Source organism: Petaurus breviceps, unplaced genomic scaffold (genome assembly GCF_028583685.1).
Source record: "Petaurus breviceps papuanus isolate PSGF00001 unplaced genomic scaffold, PetGlider_PUasm1.0 188, whole genome shotgun sequence".
In the NCBI taxonomy this organism is placed as follows: Eukaryota; Metazoa; Chordata; class Mammalia; order Diprotodontia; family Petauridae; genus Petaurus; species Petaurus breviceps.
The window spans coordinates 14,645,434-14,672,622 of NW_027185804.1; the positions used below are offsets into that span (position 1 = coordinate 14,645,434).

Consider the following 27,189-nt stretch of genomic DNA (forward strand, 5'->3'; position numbering starts at 1 on the left):
ATCCATCCATCCATCCATCCATCCATCCATCCATCCATCCATCCATCCATCTATCTATCTATCTATCTCTATCTATCTTATCTGGGCTTCAGTATTCAGATCTATAAAATAAAGAAGTTGGACAAAGTTTAAGTTTTAGTCCTAAATCCTTGATTCTCTGAACTTCTATTTGATTCAAAGAATGAATAGGAATTAAGAAGAGACAAATCACTGAAGAATGCTTAATTCCAATTCAAATAAACTTGTTGAAAAAAATAGGTGAAGTTATATCAAATTCCTTTAGTTTTGATAGTTAAACCAGGGAGAGAAAAAACAGAGAAAGAAAACTTAAAGACTAATTTCCTTAGTGAATATGGATGCAAGAGTTTTAAATAAAATATTAGCAATCAAGTTACAGCATTATGATAGAAAAATGATACACTATGACAAGGCAGTTTTTATACCAGGAATGCAGAACTTGTTTAGTATTAGGAAAACTAAGTATAATTGACATAGCAACAAGAGAAATTCTTTTTATTATATTAAGAGAAAAAGAAATTCTTGTGACAAAAAATTCATTCTTATTGAAAACATTAGAAAGTACAGAAATAAGCTTAACTTTCTTTAAAATTGCATCTAGTATCTAAACCAAAAAGCAAGCTTTATCTGTAATGAGTAAACAAGAAGCCTTTCCAGTAAGATCAGGAGTGAAATGAAGATGTGCAATTACCTTTATTATTTAATATTTTATTAGAAATGCTAGCTACAGCAATAGGAACAAGACATTAAAAGAATAAAAATAGGCCAAGAGGAAACAAAATTTGTAGTCTTTGTAAACAATATGATATGCTTAGAAGACCCTAGAGAACCAACTAAAGAACCAGGTGAAACAGTGAACAACTTCAACAAAAGTTGTAGAATATAAAATAAACTGATGTAATTGATTACCCTTCCTATATACTACCAAAAGTCCCAGCAGAAAGAGGTAGAAAGAGAAATCCCACTAAAGACAAATAGTCATTATAAAGTACTTAGGAGAATATAAGCCAAGACAAATCCAGGGAGTATAGGAACATAATTACTCAACACTTTTCAGAAAACTATGACAAATCCAAACTGGAGAAATAAAAAGTATTCAATGGTTGGTGAAGGCAACATAATGATAATAACAATACTACCTAAATTTATATAGTTATTCATTGCCATAGCAATTAATTTTTTTGATCACCATTATATTTATCATGATCATGTCCAATCATTATTACAGTGCTACAATATAGTAATACACACATACGTATAGGATTCTGGTCTTTTATACTATTCCTTTCACTAGCAAGTTGCCAATAGTCACTTTTGGATGCTGTTAGACTCTCTTTTTTATTAGATTCTTTTCTAATTTGCAGCCTCTAACCTTCTGTAGGTTGGGAAACTCGATGACTGTTAGAATGTGATATCATTGACTTAAGTCAATCAGATTTTTCCAGTAAAGTAAAATATGTAGGCATTTATTGTTCCTGGCTTCATGACAGGTGTTTTTGTGTGCAGAGTACTTTTTCCTCTTAATCACCAATTAAAGGCTGGATTCTGGATGGCTGAGGTTATTAAAAGTTGTGATTTCTAGTAAGAGAGATGTGACTGTGTATGATTGGCTTGCTATCACTATATACTCTGCCAAGGATATAACAGTAATGAAATTTTGGCTACAATTTTGGAGTTCTACAAACTAGATAATAAACTTGATTTACCTTGTAAATAATCTTTAAAAGTTTCTTTTTAGTAAATGACTTTTCAACCTTATCATGAAAAATATTTAGGATTTGACCGTGCTTTTCTGTGAGAAATGTATTCTTGAATCTAGCTTCAGCGTCGTTGATAGATGATTTCATAGAACCAAGAAAAATAACAAAAATAATCTGGAATAAAAGGTCAGAAATATCAAGGGAATCAATAAAAAAGAAATTATGACAGAAGGCAGCAATATCAAATTTCAAAATATATTACAAAGTGGTAATCATCAAAATGATCTGGTACTTTTTTTTAAATTTTTTATTTACCTATAGATAACAACATTCAAGATAACTTGAGTTCCAAATTTTCTCCCCTTCTCTGTCCTTCCCACCCATGGCAGCATGCAATCCGGTATAGGTTCTACAAATACCTTCACATTAAACATTAGTCAAATTGTAAGGGATAATTATAAAAAATGGAGTGAACAACAAGGAAGAAGGAATGAAACAAAACACAAAAGAGAGAGAAAGAGCAAGTGGTTTGCTTCAATCTGCATTCAGACTGTAGTTCTTTTCTCTGGATGTGGATATCCCTTTCCATTGTAAGTCTTTTGGAGTTGTTGATCTGGTATTGCTAAGAAATAAATTGTAATTTTTATTAGATGAAATTAAGAAATGTTTTCACAGATAAAACCAGTGTAGCCAAAATTAGGAGTAAAAAAACAAAGAAACTAAGAAAAATGTATAGTTTTATTTTTTTCTGATAAAGTCATCTTTTCTCAAATATATAGGGAACTGAGTAAAATTTAAAAGAGCCACTACACAATTGACAAATGCTCAAGGGATATGAACATGAATTTTGGGGAAGAAATTAAAGCTATCAATAGTCACATAAAATACTCTAAATCATTATTGATGGGTAAATTGCTGAACAAGTTGTGACATATGATTGTGATAAAATAGTATTGTACTATAAGAAATGACATACAGAATGCTCCCAGAAAATCTTGGAAAGAACCGATGCAAAATGAAATCAGTAGAACCAGGAGAACATGACATTCAGTGACAGCAATATTTTATAATGATCAAATGTGAATGACATAAGTATTCTCAGCAATGTAATGATCCTATACAAATTTGAAGGAATTAATGAAGAAAAATGCTGTCTATACCAGAGAATGAACTAGAGGTTTTTTTTTTTTGGGGGGGGGGCTTTTTTTTTTGTTTGTTTTTACAATATGACTAATATGGAAATTTGTGTTGGATGACTACACATGTATAACTTATATCGAGTTGTTTGCCTTCTCAGTGAGGTGGGAGGGGCAGGAGGAAGAGAATTTCAAACTCAAAATAATATATATATATAAATTATTTTTGCATGGAATTGGAAAAAATAAAATAGTAAATTAAAAAAAAATGAATTCCCCCAAAGGGACAACAAACCAACTTAACTATCAAATCCAAGGTCATGGAAATTACACCTCTCTGCCTAGGTAAGCCAGATTTTTAATTCAATAAGAATAAAATGCTCTCAGTGCTAATGCTAATGTCTTACCTTCTGGTTCTGTGTCCCTGGGCAATCAGCATAATAGAAGAGTCATTTTAGGGTCACTTTATTTTTGCAGAGTTGTTATCAGCTCCTTCAAGTCAAGGTTCAGCAAATCTAGGAATACATGCTGAGTGTTTTAAGGTTTCCTATTTGAAAAAGAGAGCAAACTGTTCAAACAAAGAATAGATTTTTGGCTGAAGTCAAGAATAAAAAAGCAAAGTAGTGATCTCTAATAGAACAGGATTTTTAAAAAGAAAAAGGCAGATAATGTCCTTTCAAATTCTCTTCAGTATATTTTTTTGGAGTATCTGTTTGCTTATGTGATGTGAAGTTTTCATTGTTTTTCTTCTTCCCCCTTAAGTTCTATCATAAAATCACTCTTTGTTATCATTGGAACTGGTAGCATAAGGCAACAAGTATAGAGAGAAAGGGAGCACCATAACACTAGTCTGATATCACCTGCTGGTAATACTCCTCCAAGAATGTTGTTGAGTTATGTCTAGGTCTTCATGATACTTTGGACAATACTGTCCCTGGTGTATTCTTGGCAAAGTTATTGGAGAGGTATACCATTTCCTTTCTTCTTTCCAGTGGATTAAGGCAAACACTGGTTAAGTGACTTTTCCAGGGTCACACAGCTAGTAGGTGCCTGAAGTCACATTTGAACTCAGATCTTCCTGACTCCAGGCCCAGCACTCAATCCAGTGAGCAACCTTGTTGCCTTCAAGGAAAATAGGTTAAATTACTTGCCCAGGGTCACACAGCTAGTTGTCTGAGGCCAAATTTGAACTCAGATCTTCCTGATTCTAGGCCCAATGCTTTATTTACTGAGCTACCTAGATGCATAGTGATAGACTATGTAGAGTCTTACAGAGTAGAGTGGAGTGGATCAGGTGGGTCTTCCTCTTGTCTTAGTTTGAGGAAGACTTGGGTTCACATTTTGTCTCTCATGCTTAGCAGCCTAGTGATCCTGGACACATCACTTCACTTTCTTTCTCTATGGCAACTGTGTAGGAGTTATCTAGTAGCTTGATTATGATAAAAAGTGCTCTAGTACCAGAAAACTCTTACATCAAGAAAAAAATCACAGGAAGTTCCTTCACATAGTAAAATATTGACACAAAAGTAAAAATAATACATTCATCCTTTCTTGCTGATGATTAGACAGTGATTTCCAAGGCTCTCCTGAGAGAGAATGGTTAGGGGTATCACTTCAGGGATGACTGAGTCCAGGACTGATAGTAAAAGCCTAAAGACATTTCATGAGCCTCTCTCTTATGAGTTACAGGGATTCTTGGCTTTTTGTGCATGGTGTCAGGATGCAAAGGATCATAGAATTGAAGGTGGGGTGTGTATTCCATCTAACCCATCCTTCTCATTCAGCAGTTGAGAAAAATGATGGCCACAGACACTAAGTGATTTATCCAGGTCCATGTAGATCAAGGCAGACTGTGAAGCCTGGTCTTCTGACTCATCCATCATTGTCCTTTCCATTGTACTTCACTGTCTAACTAAGCATATGTTCCAGCTGTGATCCATATCAGAAAAAGCAGGGACCAACAGGGGATGTCTCTCCTCACTCCCACCCCTAACTCATGTGTATATGTGTATAGGAAGAGCCTGGGAGAGAGACAGAAATTGGTTACTATCTTTAGAAAACTACTAGTAATGATAAGAGAACTAGGGCAGGGTTGGAATTTGGCAATTATTATTGATAAGATCCTACTACCTTGGCTTCTTCTTTCATTCTTTCAGAGCAGCGGTGCGATTGGGCAGAAGGTATTACCAAACCATAGTAGAATACAGAGAAATTGAGGGCTTACTGATGAGTATGTGCTTTAAAAGTCCCTAGAGCCAAGATATCATTCCCAGTGTACCACCAGGTAGACTTGGAGAAAACTATAATTTCAGGGAATTTGTAGCTCCTGCATTTCCTCATTTACACATTCCCTGATACAATCTGCCCAACTGAAATTGTTCTTATCCTTTGTGACTTCTCACAATTGACATGCTGATATCCTCAGTTACCACTTGCTTAGGGTAACCTGATAAGGAAAGATATTTGGGACCAAATACAGGAGGGGGCCATCCCTTGACAAAACATACTTAGTATACCAATTGAGCTGTAAAATAAATGATGGATAGGTCAGGGATTACTCAAGCTGCTGGAGTATAAAATATTCACCTTAATTTATTTACATGGCATACATACCATATTAACCTAAGAATCCATCAAATTATGGTTAACTCCTTTAAGATTTTAATATATTTTCACATCCGGGGATGTAATATTTTTAAGATTTAAAAATCTTGAAAATTTAAAAGACAATAATCTTTTCATATTTGGGGACATAAAGTATTATTTGTCTTATTTAACCCTACTAAATCCTTCTTGTTTACTTTATAGTCTCTATTGATATGGATGGAAATAATAAGTATCATGATAAAAACATAGCAATCCCCATCCCAACAAGATGCCCATATTTTTTTTAATGGCAATAACCATCAGATACCGCCTTAAAAGAAAATACATATACCTCAGTAAGTCTATTCTAAAGAGAAACATGAATTATCTATTGGCTCCATAAGATCTTGCTTATGTGGCCCTCCTGTCTAGCCAACACAGAAATATTTCCTACAATGAGGATTAATTGCAGTGCTCTCAATTTCTTTCATGTGAATTTCAACATTAAATATATTATACCTGAGTCTATTCTGTGTTTCTTTCTGATTCTTTGGGGCTGAGTCACTGAATAATGGGAGCCACAATGAAAACCACTTATCCTTTATTAACCATGAAAACAGATCAAGTCTTATTTCATGAAATTTATGACTTTTTATAGTTATTGCGTCTTTGAAATTGAGGTCACTGGAACTAAGATAATCGGCTCACTAGGGCTCTGAATCCATCTAAAAATGAGGCTCTTTTGTGTCCCAGAAGAAGATCTGTTTTTCCTAGCATTTATTATGGAAAATGAAAATTCTTCAGTTAGATGTCTTGGGAGAAAACAAACATATGATTGAGTTTCAAAAATAAAGTCATTTTTAAAATGACAATAATAGTACAATAATGGCTTCTGAGAGCAGTCCCTAGACTGAGAGAAATGGGTGAACTTAGGTCAACCAAATAAAAAAAGATGGGAGGACAAGATCTGGATGGTTGACCTCCCAATTCATTGAGATATTTTGAGCTATTCAGTTCTGAGATGACTTTCATTCCCAGTTCTATGGAATGTAATGTCAGAATGTGAAGAGATCAAGTTAAACCCATACCCATGGTTTACATGAAAAGCAATACCCATGGTAACCTAGCCAACAAGGTGTTCTTTAGTCACTGCTTGAAGAAAGGAAAATTCACAACTTCTCCAGGAAGCCTATTCATCTTTTGTTTAGCCCAAGTTACTATGAAGTTTTTTTCCTTGTATTTGTTTGTTTGTTGTTTTGTGTTTTTTCTTCCCCAACATCAAGACTTTATTTGCCTCTTGGTAGCTTCTAATAATTTCTTCTGCTTTGACCTTGTGAGACCAAACAGTGTAGTCTAATCTCCCCTCTATATGGCAGTACTTCAGATATGTATGGCCAACTATAGTATCCCAGCACCTTCATTAGAATGTAAATTCTAAGGAAAGAAAATGATTTTGTCTTTCTACCACTAGCTCCTAGCACAATGCTTAGCAAAGAGTAGGCGCTTAGTAAATGTTTTTTGATCAGTTGATATTATTGGAATAATGGAAATAAATTCAAGGTTCAAATATATAGCTTCTTACTCCCGTAAGCAAGCCATTCATGGCTATTTTCTATCAAATATGATTCAGCAGCTTTACTTTATAAAGAACAGTGATTTTTACATAACCAGTTTCATACAAAATGGTTATATTCAACTCTTCATTAGGTGGTGATGGATGCCCTTGTGTATGGTTTTAGCCTATCTTCTCTACCTCTTTCTTACTCCTTTGTAGGCAAATCTTACTCAAATCACAAAGCTCAAGGAGATTTTGATAAAGCCACCTAGTACTATTCATTTTATCTATAAGGATACTGGAATGTTTTTTGATTCCTCAAATCTTTTTCATATATAATCTCTCTGGTGTGTCTTTGGTGATTGGGGAATAGAAACAATTCCTGCATGAGAAAGATGAGGAGATATTAGCCAAATGCGCACTTTATGAAGAAGGATAGTTAGCTAAAAGTTTTGCTGATAGTGGAAAAGCATAAAAGAAGGCTTAGGAATTATCTTTCTGTTGTTGTTGTTAAATCTGGGTCTTTTTCTCTTCCCTCACTAGCCTTAACACTCTAGTGCAACTAATTAATATTTTGGATTTTTATGTGTCCAATCAAATGATGCTCTTGCTTCAAGAAAAAAAAAACATGAATTAAGATCTTCTTTGAGGTCATTGGAAACAGGTGTCTTCCTTTTTAGAAGGACTATACTATATTTAAGGAACCAAATGTTCTGAACTCCTTCGTGAATGCTATTCTCAGCATGGTCATAGTTTATTTTTTAAGAGGCAGATCAATAAAAATTAAAATAAAACAATGGTTTTCCCTTTAATTGTTATGGAGAGGAATCTAAAGGCTCAAGGTAATTCCCCCAAATGTCATCGACATAGAAAGCATTGCAGAAAATACTTTCATTTTCACAGGTAAAAAAAAATAGCATCAATATCAATGGGAAGTACTTGAAAATGAAACATGGCCAGCAAGTTGATTTATTTTCCATAAATCTGAGATGAGATACAAAGCCCTAAACTGGAAAAATCGTCTCTGTTGCGTAAGGGTTGTAGTAAGACAAAAAATGATGATATAAGAGACCAACAACAATAAAAATTAATTTGGGTCTATCACTGGCTACCAGAACTAACAACTTCATTCTGCACACTGAAAAAGTGATAACAAGGTAAATATAGGTACCTAGAGATTATCTATTATTTTAAACAATAACAAGAAAAGCTAACACATTTTCCTCTATAAGTATTATATATTAAAAACATGTCTGGCCTCAGAGTCAGTGCATGTATGTGTTAAAACTCATCTTCCTAGCAATATCTCTGATCTCGTTTAACTTTTCTGATCCTTGATTTCCTTATTTGTAAAATGAAGAAAAATATAGAATTAGTATGTTCCTTGCAGGGTTTTGGGAAGATTTTAGGATTCCAGGATCATTAACTTAGAGTTGGAAGGAGGCTTAGTTGAAAATAAATCCATTACATTTATTTCACAAAGAAGAAAATTGAGGATTAAAGAGGTTAAGTGACTTCTACAGAGTCACATAAACACTAAGTTCCAGAGGGAGGATGAAAACCCTGAAATGGCCAAATACACATTCAGTAATTGATCCAGTATGCCTCGTCACGTCTGACAATATTACAATTGCAAGGTTTTAGAAACTTTAACATTCTGGACAAATGTTAGCATCTATCATCATCAACATGATCAATACCCAGTTCTGTTAAAACACTAACCCAAGTAAACAAAGGAGAAACATGTTTTTACCCTATGTTGTAATTATTTTTAACTCAATAAAATACTGGAGAATTTAGTATAAAAGCATTTTCCTCAGAGAAATCTTCCTGGCACAGAGGAATGCCATGAATGAACATACCTTGACATCCATCTAGCCATCTAGCCAATAATATAAAGAACCTATTCCTTGTAATAAATACAACTAGTTTGATTAAGCAATGTCTGTGTGTGTGTCTATATCTGTTTTTGGTGGTGTGGGTTGTAGAGGTGGTAGGAGAGGAAAGATACCAAAAATAAGCAATCAAAAATATTTAATAATCACAGGTATACCAGGCATTGTGCTAATGGCTGGGAATACAAAGAAATCTGGGGTAGATAGGTGACAAAGCAAAGAGATAACTAGGCCCAGAGTCAGAAAGATGTGAGATCAAATCTGGAATCAGACATTTGCTTGAAATGTGGCCCTGGGCAAGTCACTTAACCCAGTTTTCCTCAGTTTCCTCATGAGTAAAAGGAACTGGAAAAGAAAGTGGCAAACCCCTCTACTATCTTTGCCAAGAAAACCCCAAATGGATTGACAGACCCTGGGACCCCATTGAAAGAACTCAATAAAAAACAAAGAAACATTTAAAAAAGGCCCTGCCTCCTTGGTGCTTGACATCTATTAGGTGACATAAATAGAATACAGGTAGACCTGATTATTTCCAAATGATATATTCAGAAGTTAAGAGTTTGAAAATATCTTGGTGGTCCTCAATTTGAAACTGTACTTGTCTCTTCTACAATCTAGCCCATGAGCAGTAAGCCAATTTTTTAAAAATTTATTTTGTTTTATACATTCATTTCAACCAGACTTTGAGTTACAAATTTTCTCCCTATCTTTCCCCTACCCCCACCCCAAGGGAGCAAGCCTATTGAATATTCCTTGCCCCAATCTGTTCTCTCTTACATCCTCCCCCATCCCTCATTCCTCCCCTGACTTTCAAGAAGGGCAAGATGGATTTCTATAACCCAGTGTCTGTATATCTTATTTGCAAGTTGCATCCAAAAATATATTTTTATATATATTTTTTAAATTTTAATTTCCAGATTCTTTCCCTTCTTCCCTTCTCACCTGCTCCCACTGGGAAGACAAGCAAGTCAATATAGGTTGTACATGTGTACTTACCCAAATCATTTCCATAGTAGTTATAATGTGAAACACTAACTGAATTTCCCTCCATCCTATCGTTCCCCCACTTATTCTGTTTTCTCCTTTGACCCTATCCACTCTTCTCTAACCCCGTTGCAATAGAGTTCCCCAATGACCTTTTACTTTATCTTTAGCCTTTGTGGGTTGAGAAGTCTGGAAACTGCCACAGCTGCCAGCGATTCGCTCTCTGGAAGTCTACCTAGGCTGGTCTGGGACACAAGACTGGATCAGATGCACCTCATGCAGGACTGTGCTTGGCTCCCAGCCTGGTACAAAAAAACCCTTCCTGTTTGCCTACCAGGCTTCCGTCATCCGGAGATTTGCTTCTCTCTGTCACTTTATGGGTTCTATAGCTCTAAAATTTCTTTAGAGTCAGTTTTTTACAGGTATTGGAGGTGGTTGGAATGGGAGCTTAAGAAAGTTCTTCCTTTTACTCTGCCTTCTTTGCTTTGCCCCCCTGAATAGTAAGTCAATTAAAAATAAAAGACTTCCAGTGATGGTCTCATTTATTACTTCTCAAAACAAACCATTCAACTTTAACACAGTTTCAAGCATGAGGTGCTTTTTAAACCCTTTGCTTCACTCTAAATTTTAACTTTTATGTTTTTTTTAATAACTACACCTTATTTATTCTAACATTTTTACTTTTAGTAAAAATTTTTTACTTGAAAACTTTGAGTTTTCAGTGCTCTGTCTCCCTTCAACATTTCCTCCATCCATTGAAAATGGAGGCAATATATCAGTAATACATATGAAGTCATGCAAAACATATTTCCATATTATATATATGTATATATATATGTATATTGTAGAAAAGTTAGAGAAAGAAAGAAAAAGTGAAAAAATATGTTTCAATCTGCATGCAGAGTTCACTGGTTCTCTCTATGGAGGTAGATAGCATTTTTCTTTATGAGTCCTTTGGAATTGTCTTGAATCACTGTATTGATTAGAATAGCTAAGTCTTTCAGAATTGATCATAATTACCATATTGCTCTTACTGCATTAAATGTTATCCTGATTCCACTCGCTTTGCTTTATATCTTTTCATACAACTGTTCCCAGATTTTCTTTTTTTTCCCTTAAACCATTTCTCCTCATCATTTATTATGGTACAATAATTTTGTTTCAAAATAATTTACCACAAATTATTCAGCCATTCCCCAGTTGATTGGCAATCCCCTCAATTTCCAATTCTTTGCCACCAATAAAAGAGCTGCTTTAATTATTTGTGTTTATATAGGTCCTTTTCCTTAAAAAAAATCTCTTTGGGATTCAGAACTAGTAGTGATATTGCTAGGTCAAAGGCTATAGATAATGTTTTTATAACCCTTTGGGCATATTTCCAAATTGTTCCCCAGAATTGATGAATCAATTTACAACTCTATCAATAATGTATTATTGTCCCTCTTTTCCTACATCCTCTATAATATTTATCTTTTATTTTTCTTTTCTGTCATGTTATTAGCCAATCTGATGGGTGTGGAGTAGTACCTCAGGGTTGTTTTAATTTTCATTCTAAAATATTGTGATTTGGAGTATTTTTCATATGTCTATAGGTAGTTTTGATAATTTTATCTAAAAACTTCCTGTTCATACCATCTGACCATTTCTGGAGATCAAATCCCGGCCTCAGACACTCAGCACCACACCCAGAAATAACTGGCCGTGTAACCTGGAGCAAGTTACTTAACCCCGATTGCTTTTAAAAAAAAATACCTTCTTCTGTGCAAGTCATTTTCCTTGCAGTGAAAGTTGTATTTAACTGCTCATTCAGAAACAGTTTTACTTAGGAATTATGTACACAATATGGAAGAGGTAGCAAACACCTTAACTACAGTTGCATTTACTTATATAAAAATGTTTAATTCTTTAGAAAACACTAATAATAATTTTTATTCTTAATATTTACTTTTGGTTATTAAAATGTACAGATGATACACAGATAATAAAACAAGAATTTATACATATATAAAAATATTTTCAGGTATAAAAACTTTGCCATTTGTGAAAAATACAAGTAAAAAACAAAAAATTAAAAAAGAAAAACAACTTCCTAAAGCCCAGTAAGTGTGAAGGTCAAAGATAGGTAAGAGAGAAACATGGACAACAAGCTATTCCCATTTTCTTCCTCCCAACCCTCTAACACTTAACATATACTTTGGTTTTCAGAACAACTTGTAAAATCCAGAAACTCAACTGTCTTCACTAATTTGAAATAATTCCACTAAAGACTGTATTGGTGAACTACACATACCGTTTTCTTCTTTTGTAGTTGGAAATTCTGATTTAATCTTTAAATGTAATTCAATGTTTTGCTGCATTCTTTTTCTTTTCTACCTAATACTATTTTTACTTTTCAGTGCAGTTTCCCTGAAGTCAAACTCTGTACTTTCAATGTCCACATCTTTGGATTCTTCATCAGGATAGCATGACTATGGCATGTGATTTTTGTTTGACCAGTAGGTTGTTCTGGTGACTTGCTGTTGACTCTGAGACTAGAACCATTACCATGTGGAAAACTAGTGCCTTTTTCTTGTAAATAGTGTCTGGAAAAATTGTACTATCTGACTTTCATTTTGTTGAGACGTTTTTGTCTGTTTCATCAAAATCAGAAACATGCATAAATGTCTCTGGGATATATGGGCCGCATTGCTTTTAGTTCTAAGTCTTTTTCATTTATAGTTCTTTTATGGTCAGAAACTTCAGGAGTATATATCTGAGTATCTTTATTCAGAGGTAGTTGTACCAAAGGCAGCTCAATATCCTTCACTGGATTTATTATATGATTTTCTACAATATAAATGCTTTCCAGGTTTTCTTGTTGAGTTGGAAGGACAGGGACTGCATGAAGCAAATGAATCAATGGGCTCTGAATTGAAGGCAAGCTTCTGTTTTCTTGATATTGGAAATCCTGTTTTATCTCCTGTTTGGTAGTATTTCCCTGAGAGTCATTCAGAGAAACAGAGTGCGATTCCAGCTGTTTTTCAAGTTCAGTCCTTTTAAGGGTATTTCCAGTGATCCAATATTTCATTTTACTCTTCTGGATATATTGCTTTTGTATTCTACAAAGTCATATACCAACTTGAATATGATATCATCGACAACTTGAAACTGAACTGAGTACTTTGAACAAAGTTTCTGTTTTGTTCACTTAGAAGATGGGCCTGGAGCACCTCGAGACTCTAGTAGAAGCATTGCCAGTAGCCCTGCTTCTTGTTCTCTCTGGGAGAGGGGTGGGCACTGCACTAAGGCAGCACCCTTCATCAGCTTCACAGACCATACTGTTCCTTTGTTTAGCTTGCATTTGTTTTTGTAGACTAGATATTTTATCAAAATCAAAATGACTTGCAGTGCTTAGGAACAGAATAGTTTAAAAGAAGTATATTGATAAAATGGTCAGTAATGGTAACTCCAGTCTCGCACCTTTATAAATGTCTTTTTCAGCCTTCCTGTTTTTTTTTTTTTATTTTCTGGATACCTGATCATTTCCTACCTATCTTAGTGATGTGCTTGATTTCTTGATCAGATACAAGTCTTTTATCTTTTGTCCAATATATTATTTAATATCATCAATTTGAAATCTTTTCACTACCCAGGATAAAGTATTTCACAGGATAATATTTGAAGGAATGAATGCATGTTCCTTGACACCTTTTTTTATGAATAATTTTCCTCTGCTCATATATACTGGATCTAGAGTCTTGAATGAACTTACATTACTGTTAAGATGAGGTGAAATATTTCCCTTGTACATGTGGATTACGGACTTGGGACAGGAGAAATGCACCTCTGAGCATATTTTGCTTCCTTTTTATTTGAAGTTAAGTTAACATCTTTGCTGAGAAAATCTTCAGCTCTCCGGGTGATGGCCTTTGCTGCAGAATCTCATGGAAGCTCCTCCAAGGTCTATATTCTGTGACTGGCTCCCATGGGGCCCTCCTACTCTAGCCAGACCACATGCCAGGATGGAAAGGGAGAAGGCTGAGTCTTCCACCTCTGTTTCTGGGACAGTGTGGAGAAATAAGGTTTTATCAGAGGAAATTGCTGCATTTTTTCACAGCTATACCCTTCTCTTATCCTCTTGCCTTCCTACTTTTAGGTAGGGTAATATAGATTTTTATCCCCACCTAATTAGTGGTTTTCACTTTGCTATCTTCTGAATTTTTGATTTGATCTTTCCTGTCACCATGCTAAGTTTCTACGGTCATATCCTTTATTTTGATTGTTGTTTGCTTGACTTTTAAGTCTTTGTTAAAATGGAGTTATGCACCTGGGGTGCAGGGGAACTGATGCTATGTTAAAATGGAGTTATGCACCTGGGGTGCAGGGGAACTGATGCTACTTTCAGAGTTAGTTTTGGAATATGTGTAAGTTTTTAGGTCTTCCAAGATGGTATAATCTAAGCGAAGGCATAGTCCTTGTTCTTCTGACATGTGCTCTGGCTTGCAGGTGACCCCAAGCACTCTTGTACTATGAAAGTGTGACTGTACTTCTCTCTGTCTTGGGGCTAGTGTTCCTCCTCACCCTGAGACTATGACCCAGATCATAGGTCAAAAGGAAACAAAATCCTGTACCCAATGCCAACAAAGGGACCCTTGTTATCTCAGTATAATTGTCTGATCCCCTGACCATCTGTGGATGTAGACCTTTGGAAACTGCCTCAGCTGATAGATTTACCCCAAAGACCTGCTACTGGTTTACTGGGTCATAAACTGTGCTCCACCCTCACCTAGGTGGGATAGACCTTTCTTTCCAACCTTCTAACTTGTCTTCTACTAGAAAGTTTTTTGACCCTATGTTTTTGTGGGTTCTGCTGCTCTAGAATTTATGTTGATATGTTATTTTTAGATGTTTAGAGAGGAATTTTGGAGAGCTTAGGTAAGACCCTGACTTTTCTCTATCATCTTGGTTCTGCCCCAATATTCATTCATTCATTCAGCTTTATCTTATTTTGATTGACATGCTTTTTTTATTTTGTAGTCTAGTAAAACTCCTTTGTAACAAAGATTTTATAAACAAAGAGGGGAAGAAATTCAGTTTAGGTAAATCAATCAACATAACAACATTTCCTAAAAGTACATGCAAAAATGCAAAATGGCTTCTCCAAACAAGAAAGGGATATGTGGTTTTTCTTAACTTTTCAAGAGATCCAATGTGTTCAGTATAATCTTTGTTTTTTTTTCTCCTTTTCCATTTATATTATTGTGTTTAATATAATTTTATGGGTTTGTTTACTTCATTCAGCATCAGTTTGCATATCTCCTGATGCTCCTCTGAATTCTTCATCTTCGCCATTTCTTATGGTGATATGATATTGTATTACCTTCATGTAACCAAGTTCATTTAGTTGTCCAAATTACAGACATCAGAGCTATTTCCAATTTTTTGCAATTATCCTTTCATTTAATCTCCTTTGAGAATGATAGGAAGATTTGGTTTCTTGACGTGAGAGAAGTTAAAATTAGTTATATTGCAGGGAGACTTCATTTAATAGCATGATAAAAATAAGAAGAAGCTTAAGAGGTAGGCATCTTTTCATCTCTGTCCCTGATTGGCTATATGCTTTGGGGGCAATTCATTGACTCTTTTAGAGAAATGTGTCTTTGTGGCTCTGATTTTAGCTTCCTTTACTTGTTGTTCAGTCATTTCAATTGTGTCTCACCCTTTGTGACCCCATTTTGGTTTTTCTTGGCAAAGCTACTGAAATCATTTGCCATTCCCTTCTCCATTCATTACCTTGAGGAGGAAAGAGAGGCAAACAGGGTTAAGTGACTTGCCCAGAGTCACACAATTAATATGTATCTGAGTTTGAACTCAGGTTTTCCTGACTCCAGCGCCATAGCTCTAGCCAATGTGCAACCTGGCTGTCCATTTCCTTACCTAGCCAGCCCTGAATCATAGAACCTTACGTTGGAACAGACTTTGAATGCTGAAATTATAGTACAGTTCTTTCTGAAAGCATGGAGGCTTTTTGGATATAGCTCCAAGCAAGTAGAGATCATTTCTCTGATTCATCTTCCACAGCTAACAGATTGCTTTTCCTAAAGCACAGGTCAGACTGCATGACTCCTTTGCTAAAGAACCTCAAGTGGTTACTTATTGCCTCTAGAATCAAGTAGAAATTCCTCTCTTTAGTATTTAAAGCCTTTCACAATCTGGTTTCAACAAACTTTTTGAGATTTCCTACTGCCTCTAGAAGTAAATACAAAATTCTCTGGTTCTCGAAACCGTTTGTAATCTAACCTTGTACTACCCTTCAGTCTTCTTATACCGTATTTCCTGGCACATGCTTTTCAATCCAATGATGCTAGTTTCCTACCATGGAGGGTCCATGAATAGGATGCTCCACTTCTGGGCTCCTGGCATCGTTCCCTGGCTTTCCTCCCTTCCAGGAACCCTCTTGCTTGTCTGACCTGACTATTGACCTCCCAGGCTTCTTTTGAGTTCCAATTAAAACCCCACCTTCTATAGGCAGCCTCCCCTTCCTCCTCTTAAATCCAATGCTTTGCCTCTGATAACTACTTATTATTCATCCTGTATATAATTTGCTTTGTACATATGCTTCCTCCATTGGATTATAAACTCTTTGAGAGCAGGGACTGTCTTTTGCCTCTTTTTGCTTCCCTAGCACTTAACTCAGTGCCTGGAACATAGTAAGCATTTAATAAATGTGTACTAATTGATTGAGGCTTATTGTACCAAAGGCTGAAAAAATTCAAATAGTGAGACTGGAGCCAAGACATGATGTCAAAGTTCAGAGAGTTCAAAGGAAAGGTAAGAGGAGAATGAGTGTTGGCCAGCCTGGCACCCCCCAAAATGCAGGGACTTAGGAACAAGCTCACTGAACCCTGGGACTTGGAACGCCATAACTCTGTCTTTCACAGAAGTAAAATGGGGCCACTAATGTCTGCCCTATGGTTCACAAGATTGTTTTGGCCCAATGTCTGGAGATGTATTTTTGAAAATTGTAAAGCATATTTTTATGACTAATCAGCAAACTTAAGGGATTGGACTAGATGGCTGCATAATTTCTGTTGATTTACAAATTTAATATACACATGTAACTATACTCTGAAGAATTCTTGTTCTATTCCTGACTTTCAGCTACTTGTGTGTGTGTGTGTGTGTGTGTGTGTGTGTGTGTGTGTTTGTGGGGGAGGAGGAAGGTTAGGAAAAAGAGAAAGGATCACTTAGTAATAAAAGAGAGCTTCCTTAGGACTATTATACATTAATCCCACCCTCCCCAAATTAAATCCTCTTTCAACTATCACATTTTTTATCAACTTGATGCTTTAGCAGGACAGTATTTTAAAAGTCTTCCTGTTCTCTTCAAACCACAGTAAGCATATGAACAGTTATATTGCCTGAAAGAGACTAGTTGACCCAATGCGTAGAATGCTAGACCTGGTGTCAGGAAGACCCAAATTCAAATCCTGCCTCAGACACTTGCAAGTTTCATGACCCCAATCAAAGTCATTTGACCTCTCCCTACCTCAGTTTCCACAACTGTAAAATGGAAATAATAACACCTCCCAGGATTGCTGTGAGGATCAAATAAGGTAATATTTGTAGAGTGCTTAGTACAATGTTAGGAGTATATATTGTACTTAATATTCATTTCCTTCCTTCTTTCCTTCCCAAAGTATGAATATTTCTTAGATATTTTGTTTGAAAAAAGACCTGGACTACTTCATGGTAGAACTAGGTTCTAAATTTTAAATTTTCCAGTAACTAGATGTTATTAGATTTGCCCATTCCTTTGTAGACCTCAATTTTCTCATTGAGACAATGAGGAAATGAGACTAGAGGATCTCTTCCAATTTCAATTCAAGGTATTTATGACTTGGAAGGGGTATAAAATGCCATCTGTTATAGCCAATACCTGATTTGAATCTGCTGTACATCCTACCAGAAAAATAATTATTTAATTGTTGTTTGAAATCCACCATTGAAGATAAGCCAGTCATCTCCCTACTCTCATAAATGGTTGGGATGAATTAACAGAGACTCTTAATTTAGCCCCAAAGTGCACAAAATAATAAATGAATATTTGATTAAAAAATCAAAGTGACATAAAAGTAATTCAAATTATCAAGAGAAGTAGCAAATAACTAGATAAATATAGTCAAGGAAAGGTGAATATTCAGTGAATGTAAAATTGAAGAACAGACCCGGAATGTAACAGCTTAAAAAAAATGAAAACATTCACATTAAAAGAACTCATTTGGAAAATAGATTAAGAAATTTGAATCTTAGAGTAATTAGGATTCCAAAGGGCATCAAAAGTGAGTGTGTAAAGGAGAGAGGGAATGGACACAATATTTGAGAATATTATTGAAAAAGATTTTCAAGAATACAAGTATATGTAATCCTCCCCAAGTAGTGAAATTAAATAAAACTAAAAATCACATGACACCAGCAGGAGAAATTCCCTAAAAATAAGATGTAATTGTTGAAATTCAGAATTATAAATTCAGTGAAAGAATTTTCCCAAGTGTTGAGATGGAGAAGGCTATTAATTTTGTAAGAACATGCATACAGACTATTATTGGACATTTCAAAATTGTGGGAAAAACTATAAAAGAGCACAAAGAAAAAGAACATTCAGACCAAGCTACTTGGAGTGTAACCTAAAATTATGTGTGTCGAAATCATGTATACAGTTTTGAAGGCAAAAGAAAATATTTAAAACCAAAGAGAGCTCAAATAATTTTTAACATAAAACTACTATTAATAACAAAACAAGCAAAACCTGTCCATCTAAGTAAGAGGAGATCAATATCAGAAATAAAAATAAATTCTTAAAAGCAATAGAGTGCTTTAAGGTTATTTTTACTATTAAGAAATATAAACATGTATAAATATAATGGAAGCAATGTATAATTAGAAGTTAAATTACATATTATACTTACAATAAAATACACAGTTAAATATACCAGTCTTAAAATATAAAATTTTACTTAAAAATAAAATAACTTCTGAGAAGGAAAGGAGGTGTTAGTCTTAAATAGAAGACTCCTATCTCTAATAATAAGAGAGATGAATATTTTAGAATCATCAATATTTGTTATATTTAAAGTTAGAAATGCATTCAGTTCACTAAGTAAACTTGGCAGTGAAAATAGTTATAAAAGAAAAAAAACTTGTATTCCAGAAGATACCAAAAATCATTTTGGGGAAAAAAAAAGAAACTGCCAGATGACAGCTCAAATTAAATTCATAAACTTAAATATGAATAGCCTTTATTTCCCTATTCAAATAATACTGTATAAAGGGTTAAACTTTAAAACAAATTAAAAATTAAAATGTCTTAAAGGAAACAAATTTAATGGAAAAACATGCAAATAAAGCAACACTAATATATTTGTCTAATATATATCATGAAATTCTCACTTGAAAACAAACGAAATAAAAGAAGCAAGATTGGCAGCAATGATATCCAAAAAATCCAGGAATTTGAGAACTGAGAAAAAACAAGGAATTTAGCAATTAAGAGATGACTGCTTATAGCAATTTCAGGAGAGTAATAGGATCAGAAGGCATGTCATAAAGCATAGAAGAGTAAATGGAAGAGGAGAAAGCGGAGAAAAAAATAAAAAAATTATATTTTTTTCTTTCTGTTAAATTACCTGAGGGAGTTTTGTTTTGTTTTAATAATGACAAAAGGGATTTTTAATAATAGCTAACATAAATAGTATTTTTAACTTTGCAAAGTTATTTGCCTATTTTATATATGTAGGTGTATTTACATATGTATATGTGTGCATATATGTACATACATATATACACATATGTGTACATATGTGTGTATGAATATGGATGTGTGTGTGGATTGATAGATGGATGAATAGATGAATCCTGATAATAATACTGTGAGGTATGTAGAATTACTATCCCCATTTTCCAGATGAGGAAACTGAGATTTCAGGTGGGAGGGTCTTGATTTTCACAGGATCACAAAGTAAGAGATTCTGAGGCAGCATTTGCATAATACTTCAGATTTAAGTACTATACTATATCTTATGCTTCACAAGACAGAATAGACAAGGAATTATAGTTGGAGGGATTTTTTGAAGGAAAGAAGAGGGAATTAGAAACAAGGGAATAAGTAGAGAATTTGTAATTGTTAAGAAAAAAATATCCACCTCATCCTCAGAGCTTGAAGAAAAGGGGGAGAGGAAGGAGGCAGACAACGGTGATTTTGAGATGTGTAAAAGTGAATACAAGTCAGATGGCCTTGGTCATCTCTGTAAAACAGACAGCAAGGACATCTACTAAGAGAGAAGGGAGTGAAGGTAAGCTTGGGGGATTGGAATGGGAAAGATAAAAATTTGAAATAATAAGAGAGAATAATTAAGTTAATCAGAGATTGGGGTAAAATATTTGGCATGGAGAGGGCTGTGGTGATTGGGAAAACCATTTTGTAGTGAATACAAGTTATGATGTCATTATTTCCTCTAGCGTTGTAAAGGTTGACCTGTGGTTGAAGCTTAGCTTAGTCCATGGTAACTAAGGATGGATGAAAGTTTCTCATTGAACTAACTTTAGAATCCATATATTTTATTGTTGAAAGACAAAGGTAAAGTTAGAATGGAATTGGTGGGAGGAAAATTGGGGAAACAGGTAGGGACAGAGAGGTCAAGAGAAAGAATGGGTTTAGGAGGAATTAAGAAGGGAGACAAGTGAAGACAGTGAAGACTGGGGTGAGATAGAGGAATTTCAAATTATAAACTCTTGGAGAGAAAGAACCTGTGATAATAATGTCTCAGGTGTAACTCTATCTGTGGTGGGTTGAGGTTGAATGGAGGTAAAGGTCATGGGAGATGAAGAGCTTGAGGAAATAAAAGGCCAGGCTTGTCAAAGAGTCATAAAGTTATTTGTTTTTAATTACCAGGAAGGATGGCAATCATATGGAATGCAGAAGAATATTGTGAGTCAGATAAGAAGCTTTAGAATAGAACACCTCAATAATCTATCCTGTCTTTTATTGCTTTGTTTTTTTTAATCAGATTACAACACAAATAGCACAATATCTGATTTTTAGATAATTAAAACCATAAGAGGGGGAAAGCTAATGTGAAGGATAAATCAGTAAGTATCAAAAATGTCCCTGACTGCCTAAAACCATGGCCTGTACCTAATAAGAAAACATTTAATATTGGTAAATACAAAGCAGTTTACTTGGGTCCAAAAAATCAATTTCATAAATAATGGATTAGAAGGGCATAGGCAGATTATACATAGTACATGCAAGAGAGTTCTGTTGTTATTAGTGGACTATAAAAATCAATCAACTGACAAAGCCACCAAAAAAGGCTAATGAGATCTGAAGCTTCATTAAGAGAGACTTCATATTTAAGACTAGGGAGATGTTTGTTCCCTTGTATTCTATACCTGTTGGATGATTGTATTGCATTTCAGGTTTGACATTTTAGAAAATGAAATGTATACAGTGATAAGAAGTGGTTTTGTTTTCATAGGAAGGCAATCAAGACTACACATTGCTGAGCTCATTGAGCAGGGAGAAAACCCTGTACTGGGTATAAGTGGACCAAAGCAAAAATGATCTTTAACATAAAAGGAAAAAAAGAAAAACACTGACTGTAGAAATATAATGTGAAAAAAATACATGCACATGAAATAAACTTTTCAAATATATCTGTATGTATGTGTGTGTTAAAAAAGGAAATTGAAACGTACAAAGGGACTGACTATTAAATTGTTATATATGTGTATGCATGTATATATTGATATTAATATATGAATAGTTATAAAGCATGCTTAAGTTTTATATTTAAAGTAATACTGTATTCATCCATATATTTAATATAATTTAACATATACATATGTAAATATGCATGTATGCAATTCTACTTTAAACATCAAAAGTTTTCATTTTTAAATATATTTTTAAAGAATAAAGATAGGGACCAGAGCTATATTTTAATTGACAAAGAGAACTTCAGATTGAGGGAATTCCCTCCACCATTTATCTACCATCTTCTCTGCAAATTACAGTTTTAGAGAGTGCCCCAGAGCACTGAGCCATTAATGAATTTGCCAAGATGGAATGGTCAGTTTATGGCCAAGATGGGACCTGAACCAGGTCTTTTGGGTTTCCATTCCAGCTCCTTATACCTTATGTAAAGTTGCTTCCCTTTTACATTGATTTCATATTACAATTTAACTTATTAGCTTTGGTAAACTGTTCTAACATGTCCAGAATGTTATGAATCTTTCCTTGTTATTACTTCCCTATCTTGTCTAATCATGCCCTCTCCAACCTTAGACACTTCCCAGACCCTAGGCAAGTCATTTAATGTCTGTCTGCCTCAGTTTCTTCAACTGAAAATGTGGATAATAACAGCTTATAACTCAGGTTTTTTGTGAGGATCAAATGAGGTGATATTTGTAAAACAATGAAGACAATTCTTGGTATGCAGTTGTTGCTTAATAAATGCCTGCCCTCCCCTCCTTTACACATATGTAAATGGACACATATGGATATTATCGACATACAAACATTGGACATCATTTTAAAAATGTGTAAATGCTTGAGAGGCAAAGAGGGGAATCGTGTATAGGGGACCCACCTCAGAATGAGCAATATTTGTTTACAAGTCCCATAGCTGTTTGTGACATTCAGTATGTTACTTAATATCTAAGTGCCCTAGGAAAGTCTCTGAGAAAATATTGCATTGTAAGTGCTGATCTATACTGACAGAAGGGCTTCTGTTGCAGTAATTCCCTATAATAATGGAAAGAAAAATTGTCAAGTTCATGTGTGTATATATGTATGCATATAATACACATGTGCATGCATACATATATGTATATGCATGCATATATACACATAGACTCATGATGGGGTTGAGGAGTAAACTGGTTAATTGATATGATCTGGAACTACAAGGGAATTTGACATCAAAGGAATGTCTCCCCCTTGAACCTACCTTCCGAGCTTCAAAATTTCCAAGCTGAAGCCAGAAGTAGGGCAAGTAAGGAAGAACTAACATACCCCTCTTTAAACAGACAACATACACCATGGGACTGCAGTCTCAGTTCTGCTGTGTGACCTTGGACAATTCACTTAACCTCTCCACATTTCTGTTGTGCCATCTGTAAAATTGGGATAATAATCCCTGACACCTGGGCTGCGTGCTGCGAAGATGAACATGATTGCATTTGTGACAAATTTGGTCCCCTTGGGAGGAAATGTGCCATGTGCAATAAAAACAATAATAATAACAGTAACTTGTTATTGCTTCCAAGATATTCACTAGGGGGAGTTGGCACACCTCTTGCTCTGACCATATTCGCCTCTAATTAAAAACAGAAAAAACCTGCCAGCTTTCATTTAAGTCTGTCCCCAGCAAGGATGGCTATGCTCTAAGCTGTGTGTTGAGTCCCATGAAGATTAGTAAATAGTATGCGTGAGCTCCTCCTGGATTGCTTCTCCTGCCAGAAAGTGAGGAAGTTTACAAGGGAATATTCAATGACCCTTGACCTTTCAGCTTGCAGAACTTTTCGGTGGGGATCCCCCCCTTTCTCTTAAGCAAATATGAATTACTTTAGTGTGGAAATGATACCAGATATTTCCAGTTTGATTGTGCAGTGCCTAATCACAGTTGATTCCACGTACAGGGCATTATTGTGGTCTGTTCTCATTCATTTTGGCTGTAGTCCTGCTCCTGGTTCTCCAGAACTAATTTCTGTTGAGCACATTCACATTTAATGGGAGATTGTCATTTTCAGCCTAATTTCTTCAGTCAACAAGCATTTGTTAAGCACTTGGTCCTTACAAAAAACTGTGCTAGCACTGGTAACACATAGACTGACTTGTAACATCCCTTTCATTTTTTAAAGGGCTTTAACAAGCATTAGTTGGATGTGTCCGTCTGTCTTCCAAATGACCTTAAGTGTTTGTGAAAGACCTTCCTTTAGGTAGATGTTATCTCCTCTGCCCATAGAAGAGAATGAGAGTAGTTTGAAGTAGATTCATTGTCCCACCAAGATGTCTGTAGAGAGAGTAGATCTTTGTCTGTAGAGCTCTCATTAGATTAAAGGCAAGAGTATTATAGAAATAAACTTGAAATATTTTGGCAGTGGAGGTGAAATCTAGGCTGTGGAGAGATGGGAAAAAAATATCCTTTCTAAGGGGAGAACAGTATCCTAGCAGGGGTAGAGCTAGGTCACCAAAATTAGACAGGAAAACAGGCTGCCTTTCGAGTACATGCTTTGTCCCTTTAAGAAAAGAATCCATTAAGAATGTCAGCAATCCATAGAACTCAAACAATCTCCACTTTCCCACATCCTGTTACCCAGGATGAAACTTTTTATTCTATTTATTTATTTATTTATTTTTGCTGGAGGATCTGAACAAGGATTCAAAATTATAAAAAAAAAAAAAAAGCTGACTTGAAAGTAGTGTTCTCCTGTTAAAGGAGACCAAAGGAGAGTGTAGGGAAAAAAAGGGAAGCTTATTTGTAAAATGCTAAGTGCACTTCCATGCTGTTGAAAGAGCTTTTTGTTTTCATTGGAAACCACTGGCCTGGTTTCTTGCAATATTGGTGAGAACCAAAAGGTATGTCTTTATCCTGCAGTCATGGGGCTTCCTTACTGAACTCTAATTTGGCTTTCCTTTTGTTAAAGCAATTTCCTCCCAGACTTTTGATTCAGATGGGGAAGGTGGAGTACAGCCATCCAGGAAGGATCATAGGCTAACAAATGTAGAGCTAGAAGAGACCATATATTGATGCCATCCCAGGCTTACCGATGTTAAATGACTTGTCCCAGGTTATATGCCTAATGAGCAGCAGATTTTTTATTCAAACATAGTTCCTCTCAGTCTGCATCAAAGGAGGAAAACACCCCCAAATTGGCAATCAGTGGCCTGGCATGATGATGGACAGTTTAAAGACTGATTTTATTGAAGATTATTTGATACAGGGGCAATGACTAGGAGTTAATATTCAATAGATACTAGAGAGTGTCAGGCTTAACCAGTAGGGAAGGACAGACCAAATCTGGCAGGGAGGTGGAGGTCACAATTACAAATAGCTTCCAAAACAGGAAAATAAAAGGTAGAGGTCATAGCAGGCAAAGAGGTACACAAGACGAGTGGGGTATAGTAATAGATAAGGGGTCTAGGGAGAGATAGTCATTTCCTATACATAGGGATTAGAGATAGACCCTGAATTACCAGGAAGTAGAAGACAAGGCAGGACCCCAGATCCAGGGGAAATTGAAAAGGACAAGGACTTCATCTCTCTCCCTCATGTCCCCTGTGTGATTGTCATTTGGTCGCTTCCTTTTTAGTGCTCAGCAGCAGTGCAGGCTGACGGGATATCAGTAGTTTTCCAGGTCATATTTCTCTTATAGAGAATAAGACAGGACACAGTTATGGGAAATGGCATATTAGGTGGCACCTTACTCCCTGAGGAGTAAAGCTACAGTCCAGTTACTAGAACTGAAGGGTAAAAGCTCTGAGAGGGATCAGTGCCAAGGCTAAAAATCAAGCCAAGTTACCCTGGGAAGAGACACAATCTTTGGATCCTAGATTCAGAACTGTAAGTTACCTTTATGTCCATCTTATCAAACGTCTTCATTTGACAGAGGCGAAAACTGAAGCACAGAGAGGTTGGCCAACCTTGCCCAACATCAAACAGGTACTAAGTATCTGAAGTACGATTTGAATCTTCTCTTCTTTACTCAGAGACCTAACTATTCTACAGATGTGATTGAATATATAAGCTATATTTAAATAGTCTTGAAAATTGTTTATCACTAGCATAAATAATAATAGCTAGCATTTATATAACATTTTAATGTTCACAAAGAATATTAAAAATTGGTTTTCTTAAACTCTCACCACATATTTGTGTTTATTATTATTATATTAATATAATTATATATGCTTAATATAATTATATATTTTATGTAATCACATAATTTATGTGGATAATCTATTATATAGTATATATAATTTAATATCCTCATATAATATGCTGATATATCATATTATTATATTAGAATTATCCCTATTATGCAGATATGGAAAATGAGATAGAGAGAGGTTAAGTAACATGCCCAAGGTTACCCAACTAGTAAGTGGCTGAGCAGAAATTGAACTCATGTCTTCCTGGCTTGGAGTGCAGCACCCTGCACCACCTATCTTCCTCTAAGATTAAATTAGAAGGCTATATCCTCAGTTACCTAAGCAGTGGTTCTTTTGTGTGACTAGAGAGAAAGTGTTTTCCTCTTAAATCGATCTCTACTTAAAAGTACAGGTCAGATGAGTAGGGCCTGCCTTCCATTTCCAAGCTGTGGCAACATTTAGTATGTAGGTATCAGGCCTAGCCATTGCCCAAAAGATGAAGTGACCAGCATGTTTTCTGTGTCTCCATCTCTGGTTCAGGACTTCACCCCCTAATCTCTTTGATTTAATGGCAGAATCTACCGAACTCATATTTACACTAAAATTCTACCCTGCCTTTACCAGTCTTCCCCAGCAGTGTTTCTTGTTTCAGACCCCTTCTTCCCTGAGCAATCAAAATCAACTTGCCCTTTATCACATTTTCTTAGAGCCCTACTGTCTATGAGGCTTAATCTGCTGAACTAAATTAGGTTATGGCTGATAATAGCATAGTATGTTACCCTATTGTCTCTCATGCTCAGAATTCACTCCTGCATTTCTGCCTCTTAGAATCCCTAGTGTAATTTAAAACAGTTCACATTTTACCTCTTAAATGAAGTTTTCCCTCATTTCTCCCCCTTGAGTTGTTAGGATGCCCCCCAACACACACATCACACATAAATATTTTATTAACTTTGTGTCCATTAAATATGTGACGTGTGTCTCTATGACCCTCTCTCCCCAAGCCATGCAAGCTACCTTTGCCCCTCAGTCACATAGGGTATCTTGAGGGGTTTCTGGGTATTTGTTTTCTACTATTAGCTCCCCACAATGGCTGTATCTCTGCCTCCCCCTTTTCTCTGGGCCAGTGCAAATGCCCAAATTTCATTTAACTAAATAACTAACGTTGATGGGATTATGCAAAGGGATATTTCTTTCAAAAGTATAGCCAGAATGAAGTAGACATGCTTCACTCAGTACCTCATGGACATAATGTTACCTATTGTCTCTGTGGAGATTAGCCTTACAATTTAGTTCAATTCCTGCATACGATTGGCTTCTCTAAATTCAGTTCGGAGGCATAATGACTATGTGATGAGATTGAGTCTTGGTTACTACTGGGCTGGCATGCCATAATGACTAT

General features: G+C 35.4%; 1 protein-coding gene and 1 pseudogene across 1 annotated transcript in view; one reads left to right on the forward strand and one right to left on the reverse strand.

Annotated features, from left to right (window-relative positions):
- Positions 1 to 27,189, forward strand: part of LUZP2 (leucine zipper protein 2) — a 774,279-nt gene that overhangs the window by 138,640 nt on the left and 608,450 nt on the right. The window lies entirely within an intron of this gene.
- On the reverse strand, positions 11,964 to 15,205 carry LOC138163654 (protein DBF4 homolog A pseudogene; annotated as a pseudogene).